The sequence below is a fragment of the Adiantum capillus-veneris genome, chromosome 11 (assembly GCF_014529385.1).
Source record: "Adiantum capillus-veneris isolate H3 chromosome 11, ASM1452938v2, whole genome shotgun sequence".
Classification (NCBI taxonomy): domain Eukaryota; kingdom Viridiplantae; phylum Streptophyta; class Polypodiopsida; order Polypodiales; family Pteridaceae; genus Adiantum; species Adiantum capillus-veneris.
In genome coordinates this window covers 32,709,787-32,722,740 of record NC_140941.1, presented here as the reverse complement: position 1 = coordinate 32,722,740, position 12,954 = coordinate 32,709,787, and positions in this window count along the sequence as shown.

The following is a 12,954-nucleotide window of genomic DNA, read 5'->3' as shown; positions in this document are numbered from 1 at the left end:
TTCAACCCATAAAAAGCCTTCTTACATCTGCACACTTTGTCCTCTTGACCTTTTATGACAACACCGCGAGGCTGCGTTACATAAACTTCCTCAAATATGTCACCATTCAAGAAAGCAGTAACAATGTCTGATTGATGTACATCCCAACCAAAATGAGCTGCCAATGCACATAGAAAACGTACAGTAGTCATACGACAAGTGGGAGCAAAAGTCTCTTCATAATCTATGCCTTTTTACAATGCATAACCTTTTGCAACAAGTCGAGCATTATGGCGATCGATCTCACCATCCGGCTTGCGTTTCAACTTGTAAACCCACTTCGTACCAATGGCCTTTTTGCCAGGAGGCAAATCACATAAAGTCCATGTGTCATTTTCTATAAGTGCATCATATTCTGATTGCATGGCAGCCATCCAATTTTCTGAATTTTGTGCTTCATCAAAAGTCAGAGGCTCCTCAACATCATGTAAGCTAGACACAGCCAAATCATAACAATCTGATGCATAAGATGCATGGTGAGAGCCCGAACGAGTACGACTAGACAAAGGTGCATCTAATTTACTGTCACGCAAAGTGTGCACCAGCCATTTTGGCATACCTCTAGCCTGCTCATTTTCAGCCCTTTCCTCATCAAGTACATCATGTACATCTGCATCAGTAATAGGCTGATCTAAACATTTACAGAAACCCGCATAGGTTGTACATTTGCCTCATTGGATCTTACATTCGTATTTTCACCACTGAAAAGAGGCAACAAAGTGTCATAAATGTCCTGTGAGCTTACATTACTGTCTCTAGTACATGACAGCAAGGGCTGAACAGAATCTTCCACAAACACTACATCCCGTGAAACCAGAATACGTTTTGTTTGCGGATGATACAACCTGTATCCTTTTCTTTCAGCACTATAACCAACAAAAATACATTTGACAGCCTTATCAACCAATTTTCTGCATTGCACTTGTGGCACCAAAGCATATGCCAAACAACCAAAAACACGCATGTGCTCAATAGAAGGCTTTCTATCATGCCATGCTTCATATGGAGTAATAGACTGCAAAACTTTCGTAGGACACCTGTTAAGTACATAAGTGGCACACATGATGGCCTCAAGCCAAAAAGAATGCGGCAAAGCTTGACTTTTGACCATACATTGTGCCATTTCCGTAAGTGACCTGTTTTTCCTCTCAGCAACACCATTTTGCTAAGGTGTATAAGGCACTATACATTGGTGTTTTATCCCATGACTAGCCAGAAATGCATTAAATTCATGAGACATATACTCCCCCCCTCGATCGGAACGGAGGGTGCCCATAGTACATTTCGAGACATTTTCAGCCATAGCCAAAAATTGTTTGAAGCACATAAAAACTTTGTAATTCTCTTTAAGCGGAAATACCCATGCATGCCTGGAGTAATCATCAATGAAAGTCACGAAGTATAGGTAATTGCCCAAGGACGGAGTTTGCATGGGTCCACAAACATCACTATGCACAAGTTGCAGCCTACATGTGCCCGAACTGAACCATCCTTTGGAAATTTAGAACGCTACATCATACCCAAAATATAGCCTTCACAAACATGTTTGACAGGTGCTTCAAGAGGCGGCAAAGAAGCAACCATATCAGATTTCTGCAAACGCAGAAAACTGGCAAAATTCAGATGACCAAAACGTGCATGCCAAAGTTTTGCATTTGAAATAGCCCTTGAATCTGCAACAGCATTTGCAAAATTTTGTCCACACTTGTCATACAAAGTGAGCTTATACAGCCCACGGCACAAAAGCCCAGATGCAACAATTTCATCACCAAAACTGAGATCATGAACTGTACATCTGTGATCCATAAATTTGACTACAAGTCCAATTCTAGCAAGTGCAGATACAGAGAAGAGATTCTTCTTGATCCCAGGTACATAAAGTGCATCAACAAGTGTGAAGGAACTGCCATTAGCAACAGTGAGCACAATATTTCCAACTCCCTGAGCTGGATAAGAGGCATTGTTGGCACAAGTGACTGAATTCCCATGAGGGACAGACTCGAGAGAGGTAAACAATTCACGATGTGAGGTAATGTGCTTTGTAGCACCACTGTCGAAATATTATCTTTCCACACATTCTTTTTTTTTTTTGCAATACCCTCCCCAGCAGAGGGCAGACCATATCACCAGGAGTTGAACCTGGGTCCTTACGCATCCACCCATTCACTTTAACCACTAGGCCAAGCCCCCTTTGGTTATCTTTCCACACATTCAAAGACAAGCATACAACGCTTCTAGATCTGCATGAAGCATGTTAAAACATGGATCAATGCTACCTGGAAATGCTACCTAGGAAAACCAGCCACATTGAAATTCAACCAACATTCGAGATAGAATGCTTCAAGCTACATGATGCCACATACCTGTTGCTGCTATGCAGCTGTGCAAAGGATTTTTACTGAAGTTGATGACCAGCCCAGCAAAAAGTACTCCTGAATTTGCTTACTGTTGTTGTGATGTTGCTGCTTGTTGCTTTGGCTAGCAGAGAAACGCAAAGGAGGGAGGAAAGAGGGAATCAGAAACCTGAATGGTGCGGGAGAGATCGAGAGAGGGGGGAGGAATGAGCAAGACAGAGAGGGAGGGACGAGACTCGAGAGAATATTTGCATTAAGTGCTTGAAAGTACCTTGAGGTGATCATTAACCACTAAGCCCTTTCACTTAGTACACGTAAAATTTTAACCCTTTTTTTCATAAATTTTGAATTTAATCCCACTGTTTCAAACGCCTAAACCTCCCATTTTCTCAACCCCAAAGACCATATACTATATAGTGGCAAAAGTGGTCCACCTATACATGCTTTCACCCTGCAGTCATCTCTAGCTCATAAATTTCTCTTAAATTGTAAAACTTCATTTGAGCTAGTGTTTAGCCAACTTTCTGGGAGCTTTAAAATGTAAAAATTGGCTTTCAAGAGCCACTTCGTTTCTTCAAGTTAAAAGATTTCTAGCTCTTTCATTGTTTTAAATTCCATACCTCAATTCAGCTAGAAATTAATCAACTTTGAATCATGCATGAGAGATTGTAAAAATTGATAATTTGCTTATATAGAAGCATTTTATCTCTCATTGTTGATGTGTATGTATAAAGTTGCTATCAAAGACCATCATGTGCATAACCAAAGGCAGTTTTTTCCCTTGGGTTTTTACCCTTTGGAAAATTTGGGTATGCCAGACTCTAGCTTTAGATTTTCATTAATGTTTATTGTATGTTTTTGGCTTTCAATAAATGGCCTTTGGAGCTTGTGTTTACACTTAGCTTCAATTGTAAATAAAAAGATCAAGAGACTTCTCTACCAAGTGAATCTTTGCTCAAGGATGCACAAAGAGCATGAATAGGTGAAATCCTTCCATGATTTTGCTCTTTTGTTCATCTCTCCATTCTCTATGCTTGGATTAAGTAAATTTTTCTTCTAAGCTATGGTTCTTTCATGTTCAAAAGCTAAGCATTCTAAAGTTTCAACACTTTTCTTTGTGAATAATAACTCATCAAAAAATTAGGTTTTATGTGTGCTAATCATAGGTAATTGGTCTTTGACCTTAGGTTAATGTAGGATCATTTCTCATTAGTTCTAGACTCTTAGTGATAGTCTTAATACTCCATTCATTTTTATCATGACCTAGGGCTTTGATTAGGCTTTAGTCCTTTAGTCCGTCTCCCATTAGCATCTCATGTTGGAAGAAATATATAAGTGCTAAAAAATGAAACAATGAAGCAAAAAAGTGTCAAGAAAAAGTAGCAAAAAGGCTACTAGACACATGAAAAGAAAATTTCTATGTTATGTTGTGTCTATGTGAGGCCTAGGCCTACTGCCCAGTGCCAATAAGACCTAGCGCCTTATTGGCACTTGGCAGGCGAGGGGAATCACCTTGACTCGCTTGGTCAAGGCCCTAAACCGATGCCCTAGGCTGATAGGGGTTAGTAGATTTCTGGTGGGCTAGTAAATTTTTGGAACACCTTCTCGAGGGTTCAAGGAGCTGAGAGTCGCACCTAGACTTGCCTTAGGGTGTTAGCCTTGTATTGTGCTTTAATTTTTTCTATGAATGACAAAAAAAAAACTTCCATGAGCTTCAAAAAGCTGTAACAATGATTACGAGCTTTTTTATAGCCCATAGACATGATAGACTTGGATGCATTATTAATATTGGTCACATAGTTTTTAGGCTAGTAGGTTTATGACCTTGCATTAGCCTAGGATCATAGTTGATTGCTTGTGTTTCATGCATAAAACTGAAATTTCAAGTGGTTTAATCTTCATGATAGTTTGAGTGTTTTTTTGCTTTATCTTGTTTAGTTTTTTACTATGATTCATCCATCCTTTAGAAGCAAAAAATTCACTTTTCATGATTGCTCATTGTACTTCATTTTTTATTTATCCTTATTAGCCTTTGATACTCATGACTTGTTCTTTTGTTTTGCAGCTCAACATTTCTTCCATGGACTTGCTTTCTACCATGTCACCATGTTTTTCTTCATCGACACATGAGGATGTGCGCCAAATTATGAAGGGGGGAATGTTAGAAGCAGCTAACACAAGCTGCACCAATTATGCATCAAGCGGGAGATATGCTATGGTTGTGCATAGTATTTCCAATCCACATTTGTATAAGGTCTTGGGCTCATTGGGAGTTCCAAAGTTGTATATGCTAGCTAGAGGGCTCAAACTTAAACCCATAGTAGAAGGGATTGTGGTGCAAGCCTTTATAAGAACGAATTTATGCAAGGAGGCTTCATTCTTGAGTATCCACTCTTGAGGATCAACTTTTGAGAGCTCTCTCTCTCTCTCTCTTGATTGTTCACGCTATGGATGTCGTAGCCTTGAGCTTAATGCCCATGCTTAAGAGGCTAGTGCTAATCCATTTTAATTAAAGAAGCATTCTTAATCTATTCTCGACTTTCTTCATTAGTCTACTTCTTCTATATTTCATTACGTCATGAAGTAGTTTCACCTTTCTCATTATACTAGATTTGAGTGTGTGTGATGAATTCTTGCTTATTAACCACTACTATCCTTCTATAAGCATTCAATTTGCGATATTTAACATCTCTAATTAGGTTGATTATGTTGGTTCTTAATCTTGTAATTAGTGTATGTGCCCTATTGTTTGCTTGTGTGTGGATGGGTTTTATGAAACTCTAGGACCATTCACCTTGTGTGTAGCTTTTGATGAAGTGCCTTGATTGGCATGTGGTGATTGGAAAGGCCAACACAATGAAAATAGTGTATGCTTATCACGAGTGTGTTTAGAGATTCTAGTCTATGGTAAGTTGGACTTCGGTGGGATTAATGTGTGTAGGTGATGCTTGATTGATGATGTGATTAGAGTTAGTGATTCATGGCTAATCTCTATTGCATTGGATGAGCATTCTCATGAATCCTCCCATTCGATACATTCGATGCTCGTGCTTCCATGCCCTAGTCGGGTTGTTGATCCTAGGATTGATAATTTTGTTGGTATTGGGTTTATTAGGCTATGCTATGATTGCCCCCAACATCTACTTCCAGGCCCTTGGCATCTGCAACCTGGCTACACTCTGCTACCTTTTCATACATTGAGCTCATAAAAATAGGATCTCTTACCTCTTCATGTTGCTCTTGAAATTTAGTATCTTTCACCTCCTTTGCATCCATGGCCTCTTCGACAAAACCCTCATCTTTGTTGATGAGCTCATCCATCATCGGCATGAGCATACTACAAACTGGAAACTTCAAAGGAGCATAATTGATAATTGGCCTTACCCCAGTAGGCTTGGCACTTTGAACAACTCAAACCACCTTTGATTGAGCCATAGGATCCATCGTCGTTGCATAAGGAACATTATCTATATGCTTTAGAAAGACCATTTCTAGCTCTTGTTCACCTTTCTTACTTTCACCTTGGCCAAGTAGACCATATCTTTGTAGCCATCTGCACCAAACTCCACATATTCTCTAATCCTTGACTGTAAACAGTCCAAGAATTTTGACATTTTGAAGTATCAATTTTCACTAAGCCTCGTAGAAACCTCCAATTACCTCCAACAAACTTCAAAATACTCTACAAAAATTCGAATCATGTGTTATGTTTCTCATCATAGTGTGGCTACAAGATTAGGATCACCTACATCTTGTAGCCTTAGATGAAAATATTGATGACCTGAATGTTGTTGGATCAAGAGTGTTACCTAGACCTTGTTTTTTGTTAGGCTCATCATTACCGTTAGTGCATTAGGGGTTGAATGACCTATATGGCTAACGTTGTTAACCACTTACGGATATCCTATGACCTTTGATGGATGCCTTGTCTCTTTATTTGAGTCATGGATCGGGCTTGTTGGTCATATAAGTGTGTAGGTGATCATCGATGCGAGGTGCACCACTTATCTTATTTTTACAGTATTTTTTCTATGACCAGTCACTGCGAGCATCCATGTGTGAATGGGTTGGATTCATATAAAAGGTCCATTTTGACCTAAAACCCTCATTCTTGAGGTGCATGCTAAAGAATTGCTCTTGTTCTACCTCTACCTTCTTCTCCATTGTATGCTCACGACTGTGTGTGTGTGTGTGTGTGTGTGTGTGTGTGTGTGTGTGTGCGTGTGCGTGTGTGTGTGTGTGTATGCTTAGGAATATTTTTCATTTTTTGCCAATACATTACATTGAACCCCTCATATGGTACGTGACATAAACACAAATTGACTTTTAAACAAAATGTAGTCAAGCCATCCAATGCATGTGTATTATAAATTACACTCATCTTCCACAAGAGTTGTGCTACCAAAGACATTGATGGTTTGAGCCTGGTTTGAGCTATCTTAAACAGTTCATTGACATGCCACGTAGCAACCTCTCAACTTTTGTCGTGTCTCCTCATTAAACTTGCCTAATAAGGATGGTTGATCCATAGTCGTCAACTTTTGCATCATGAAGATGTCATGGGCAGTGGTGTGAGACACATGGACTCGTGTGACCCTTATTTTAAGGTAACAGTTTAGTAACAATTTGAAATTTGAGTGTAGCAAAGATAATGTAAAGAACCTTACTTGTTGATCACACCGAGCACTAATAGAAATAATACCATCTCCTCCGGGTGAAACTTCACAGGCGTGCACTCAACTTAATTTGGGGTTGAGAATTCATCTAGCCACTTGTGCAATGTCCAATATTTCCATGCATGAATCCCTTGATTGTATTCCACACGATGAACATTTTCTCATACATGTGACTGAGCTTTAAAATGGCTCAAATTTGATCAATTACATTATTTGAGAAGAGAGGAATGGGAAGAAGGTTAGGAGAGAGGGATACAGAGTAATGGAAGAGAGGGGAATGGAAGGAGGCCTTAGAGTGTGAGAGTGAGAAAGAGTGCCTCTTCAGTGTATGAGCATGAGATAGAGAGAGAGAATGAGAGAGAGAGAGAGAGAGAGAATCGCTAGGGAGAGTGATAGTATGAGAGTGAGACAAGAAGAAAAAGTCCCTTATATAAAGGGGAAGCCCTAATGATCCTTTGAACATTGATTACCAGGGGGAAGTCCTAGTGGCTTGTAGGTCGCCCGCAATCCACGAGGCCATTCTTGTGGCATTCCATGTGGGCAAGCATCATTTTGCATTGTAGTCCACATGGCTTGCAAGTGACCCACACTCCACATGGAAAACCACATGGGATACCACATAGAAGATTCCTGTTTATGTGGCAGACCACCACGGGAGTGGACCCTACTACCTATGTGGAACACCATGTGGACGCAAGGTGCCCATGTGTTCTTCCATGTAGGCACAAGCAAGGATGACCTTGTTGTCTGTGACCGATAGCCCATGTGACAAGACACATGGATTGCCCCATGGATAGGACCATCTGCATGGCAAGCCACGTGTGTGTGTGTGTGTGTGTGTGTGTGTGTGTGTGTGTGTGTGTGTGTGTGTGTGTGTGTGTGTGTGTGTGTGTGTGTGTGTGTGTGTGTGTGTGTGTGTGTGTGTGTGTGTGTGTGTGTGTGTGTGTGTGTGTGAGAGAGAGAGAGAGAGAGAGAGAGAGAGAGGAAGAGAAGGGGGGGAGGAAAGGATAGTAGATTATCAAGAAAATTAAATGAGTGAGAAAGAGAGAGTGGGTTGGAGGCAATAGGGAGAGAAAGAGGAGATGGGATAAAGGGAGTGGGTGGAGGGGGGTAAAGACATTACACTAGTGAGGGATAGAGATAGAGGGGGTGGGAGGAGGGAGATAGGGGACATAAAGAGAGGAAGAGGGAGGAGAGAGAGAGAGAGAGAGAGAGAGAGAGAGAGAGAGAGAGAGAGGAGAGAGAGAGAGAGAGAGAGGGTTGAAGGGGATAGAGAGAGGGGAGTGAAATGGAGGGAGTGGGTGGACGGTGGTAACACTAGCAAGAAATAGAGAGAGAGAGAGAGAGAGAGAGAGAGAGAGAGAGAGAGAGAGAGAGAGAGAGAGAGAGAGAGAGAGAGAGAGAGAGAGAGAGAGAGAGAGAGAGAGAGAGAGAGAGGAGAAGGGTAGAGAGAGAGTGACAACGGTGAGAGAGAGAGAGAGAGATAGATAGATAGATAGATATAGAGAGAGAGAGAGAGAGGGAGGGAGGGGGATAGAGAGAGGGAGAGAGAAGGGGGAGGAAATGATAATAGATTAGCAAGGGAACGAAATGAGTGAGAAAGAGAGAGTGGGTTGGAGGAAATAGGGAGAGAAAGAGGAGATGGGATAAAGGGAGTGGGTGGAGGGGGGTAAAGAGATTACACTAGTGAGGGATAGAGATAGAGGGGGTGGGAGGAGGGATATAGACGAGGTAGAGAGAGGAAGAGGGAAGGAGGGAGGAGAGAGATAGAGAGAGAGGGCGGAGAGAGTGGGTTGAAGGGGATAGAGAGAGGGGAGTGAAATAGAGGGAGTGGGTGGAGGGTGGTAACACTAGCAAGAAATAGAGAGAGAGGGAGCGGGAGAAGGGTAGAGAGAGAGAGAGAGAGAGAGAGAGAGAGAGAGAGATGGAGGAGTAGGGAAAGAAAGAGAAGAATACTAAATGAAATGGAGAGAAAAACATGCTGATTAGGGAGAGAGTGAGGGAGAAAAGTTCATTTTCTAAAAAAATAACTTTTTTTCAAAAAATAAAAAAACATCAATAATAGATGAAAATAGTCTTGTGGATATTTTGAGGTCCGCATCAAAGAAGAACACCTTAACTAAGATCATATCCAACAATGATCTTATTGTAGAGGTAATAAAGATTCCCAATAGTTACAACGGTTACATCATTTTTTAGCTTCCATCAACCAAGAGAAAAGTGCACGCAATGGACTCAATGGAACATTGATATGACTCTCATCTCTGGACAAAGCCACAAACCTCCAAGGTTTCACAACGAAGCTAATGCATTGGTTCTTTGAAATGCATCAATGAGGTTTGTCCCAAATTTTGAAACTATAGGTAATCTAATTGTGCACACTTTTGTGGTAGTTTGTTGAGGGCACCAACACCTGGTATGGTGTGTGACACTTCATCTGCAAAGTAGTATGTCACCTTCTTTCAATGTTCTCACTATGCATTGGAACTTGTAAATGTTTTATGTATTATGTAATGTTGTCAGACAAGACATATAGTAGGTTTTTAATTCATCAAGGCATGCACTCTCATGACATTCATAATGGGACATCAAAATATCTCACAGAAAAAACTAAAGAAATGGTGAAAAGGGTACAATTTGCTGTTGACCATCAAGTGGGTGTTAAGAAAGTCCATATGTGTGTGACAAAAGAAATAGTGGCAGGGACTATTTTTCGAGCCAATGGTACAAGCCAAAAAATTAGTGAGCAACAACTATACACCATGGTAGAGGACATGGGTCCCTTGGTACAAGAAAACTAGTATAGCAGTTTTTTTCTTCAAAATGTAATTTATGTTATGTAGAAGCAATATGTTTGTAATGCTCCTTTGATTGAATTTATATAGTATGTCTTGATGATCTGTTTCTTTGATGCAAAGTGGGCTGACCAAAGGAATTGTTTGACACACGTCTCAAGATGAAACGAGATTGCACTTATGACTTCTTCCAAGGTAGCTGATTTTTTGGGCAAGGTAAGGAAGGGGATAAGGCTTTGTTTTCAAAATTTCCATGGTGGATCCATTATCAGGCATCAACATAGCAAACCACATGAGGCAAAATGGTGTAGGAGATCTACCTTGGGCTTGGATGCAATTTGATCACACTAGATGGGACACAGATTAGTGACAAATGCGTTCCATGTATATGATCCAAGGTGTGTTTTTTTAACATACTATGCATTGCATATCACTTTTTTTGCAAGAAATTGATTTTCATTCCTTTATTCAAAAGCATGGAAGACCTACTTACTATAGCTACATGAAAAATGAAGAAAAGGAAATTGACTCACAATGTCTGTTTTTCGGGAATGCCTAAATGACACGTTGGTCAAACATCGGTGCAAACTGGAAAATTTCTTTAGATTCATCACAGATGAAAGTGCAAGAAAAATCAAATGCAGTGCTCCATGTATTTAATGGCGGTCAAGGCAATGTGATGGAGGGTCAAGAGTGTTCCTACCTATTTCATTGGAATAAAATCATGAATCAACACATGATAAAGTAAATAGTAGAACCCTCACAAGCAGCAGACATAGAAATATGTGAGAAATGGAGACAAGGAGCATCTAAGGAGGCAATTGCTATGTTGAAGCCCGATTGGTAAACGACAATGGGGATGATGATGGAGCAATAGACACCGTGTGCACACTCACACACCTTGACACTATAACAAAACACAAGGAATCCCCTCACTTCCTTCACCTAACACACATCCACTCAAGCACACCATGAAAATTCTCCCCACAAACCCACTTCAAACTCCAAACGTCTTGAACTACAAGCCCTTGCCTACTCGTAGACACTACATAGTGAGTCGAGTTGATTAAGGCTCAAAATCACACTACATGGATACCAAAAGACACAAGAGAAAACACAAAACTAAACTCAAAAAACTCCAGCCACAAAAGGCCTCTCTCAAACCATTGCAAAATCTTCGCCAAACTCCACTTTGTTGGACTCTTTGGTGTAGCCTCAACTCTAATGGCACAGATACAAGGTCACATAGTCTTGTAAAAAGCCGCACCTTATTCCCTCAATTCCTCACACACACACACACACATCTATGGAAACCTCAGAACTTTCATAGACCCTTCCTAGTGAAAAATCAAAGATAATAAACTCTCATTCACTCCTCCACACACTCAAAAACAGGACACAAACAAGAAGGGACTGCATAGAATCACCTGTAGTAACCTTGCTTCCTCCTTCACATAGAGAGGTGAATGTGTTGAGTTTGAAATTCAATTGCACTCCTCAATTCTGGACACTTATTGCACCGTGAGTAATGTGGAAATTTTCAGCCATTTCACACCTTTTTTGACCTTTTTATGGTCGATTTTGACCAGTTTTGACCCCGACAAACATTTTTTGTGCAAAAATTACCAATGGAGTCCAAAATTGACCAAATTTTGTAGGCTTGATCCTTAATACCCAAACTCCATGGCTACATACCAAAGTTCTATTTTTTACCACCTCTAATAAGGAGGTTTGGGCATTAGTGCATATCGAGCTCCGTAAATAGATAGTGACCGCATGTGTTAAACTTCCAGGGTGGGATGAGAGTGCCTACACTTACCACTTGAATTATTTACATTTTATAAAGCTGAAAATCACACGCTAGAGCAAAATAATCCACTTGGAACCACATTTGAGGCTTCAATACCTTGTCCAAGCATGTACATGGACGCGACTATCAGCACGCAACATGACTATTTGCCATATATACATTGTCCATCATATTCGAAACCTAGTATCACATTGGAAAATCTTTTGAACTCATGTATTCACACTTATTTTTACATATACCCATGCATATACACACTACTTTGTATATGCAAAAATATTTTTATCATCATTGCCCCACCTCGAGCTTGAGCATTCATGCTCAACACTTATAGCAAATAGTGACATAAAACCTCAAAAGTGACCCCAAATGTTCTCTTGGATCATATAGAAACTCATCAGCTTGCATAGAACCACCTTTTCTCCCAAACGTGACATTCACATCAAAGGGGAAAGCGTCTATCTTGTTGCCAGAGTGACACCACCCACCTTGATCCCAAGCATGATATGAATCTTCTCCAAGGTTGGTACGTATCATCTTGTACCATAGGTCACTAGAACCAACAAAAAACACAAATACATCAAAATGTATATTATAACCAGAGATCATCCTATTAATAGCAATAAACTTCACATCCTCTTGTCGATGCATCAATTGCTCGTCATTCCCTATGCAAAAGAGACCATCAATCCAAACACTAATAGCTCCATTCCAAAATTGGAAAATCATCTCAAAAACACTATAACTAGAATCTTATCCTTCCATATAAGGAATCTGCCACTTGAAAAGTTGGGAACATTCTTACAAATCCATAGAAGACATCATAAACAAGTCCTCATCATGCCAGCCCCTACCCCAAGGCTCACTAGTTTTCAATCAAGATCTTTGTAGATAAAAGGATATGGCCCAACCATAAGTTTCACATGCTTCAAATTATGGCCCAATCATAAGTTGAAGCATGTGAAATGCGTCTATAAAATCATCATGCAAGCAAAAGATCACTCTAACTTCCTTGTCTATCTCACTCTCAAGATGTTTATACAGAGAAACCACAACACACGTATCATTGACGACATCTCTTGGAGATGGAACTAGCATCAAATCCTTGCATACATAGACCTCATTCCTAAATAAATAACATGGATCCAAGGTCATATCCACCATTATAGCATCACTCCCTCCTGCATTATCTTCATTTGGTGTAGAAACTCCTTGAACATAGCCCACCATCTCATTGTCATTACCACCATCCATGTCTTTTTGCTACAAATCTCCTTCCCAAA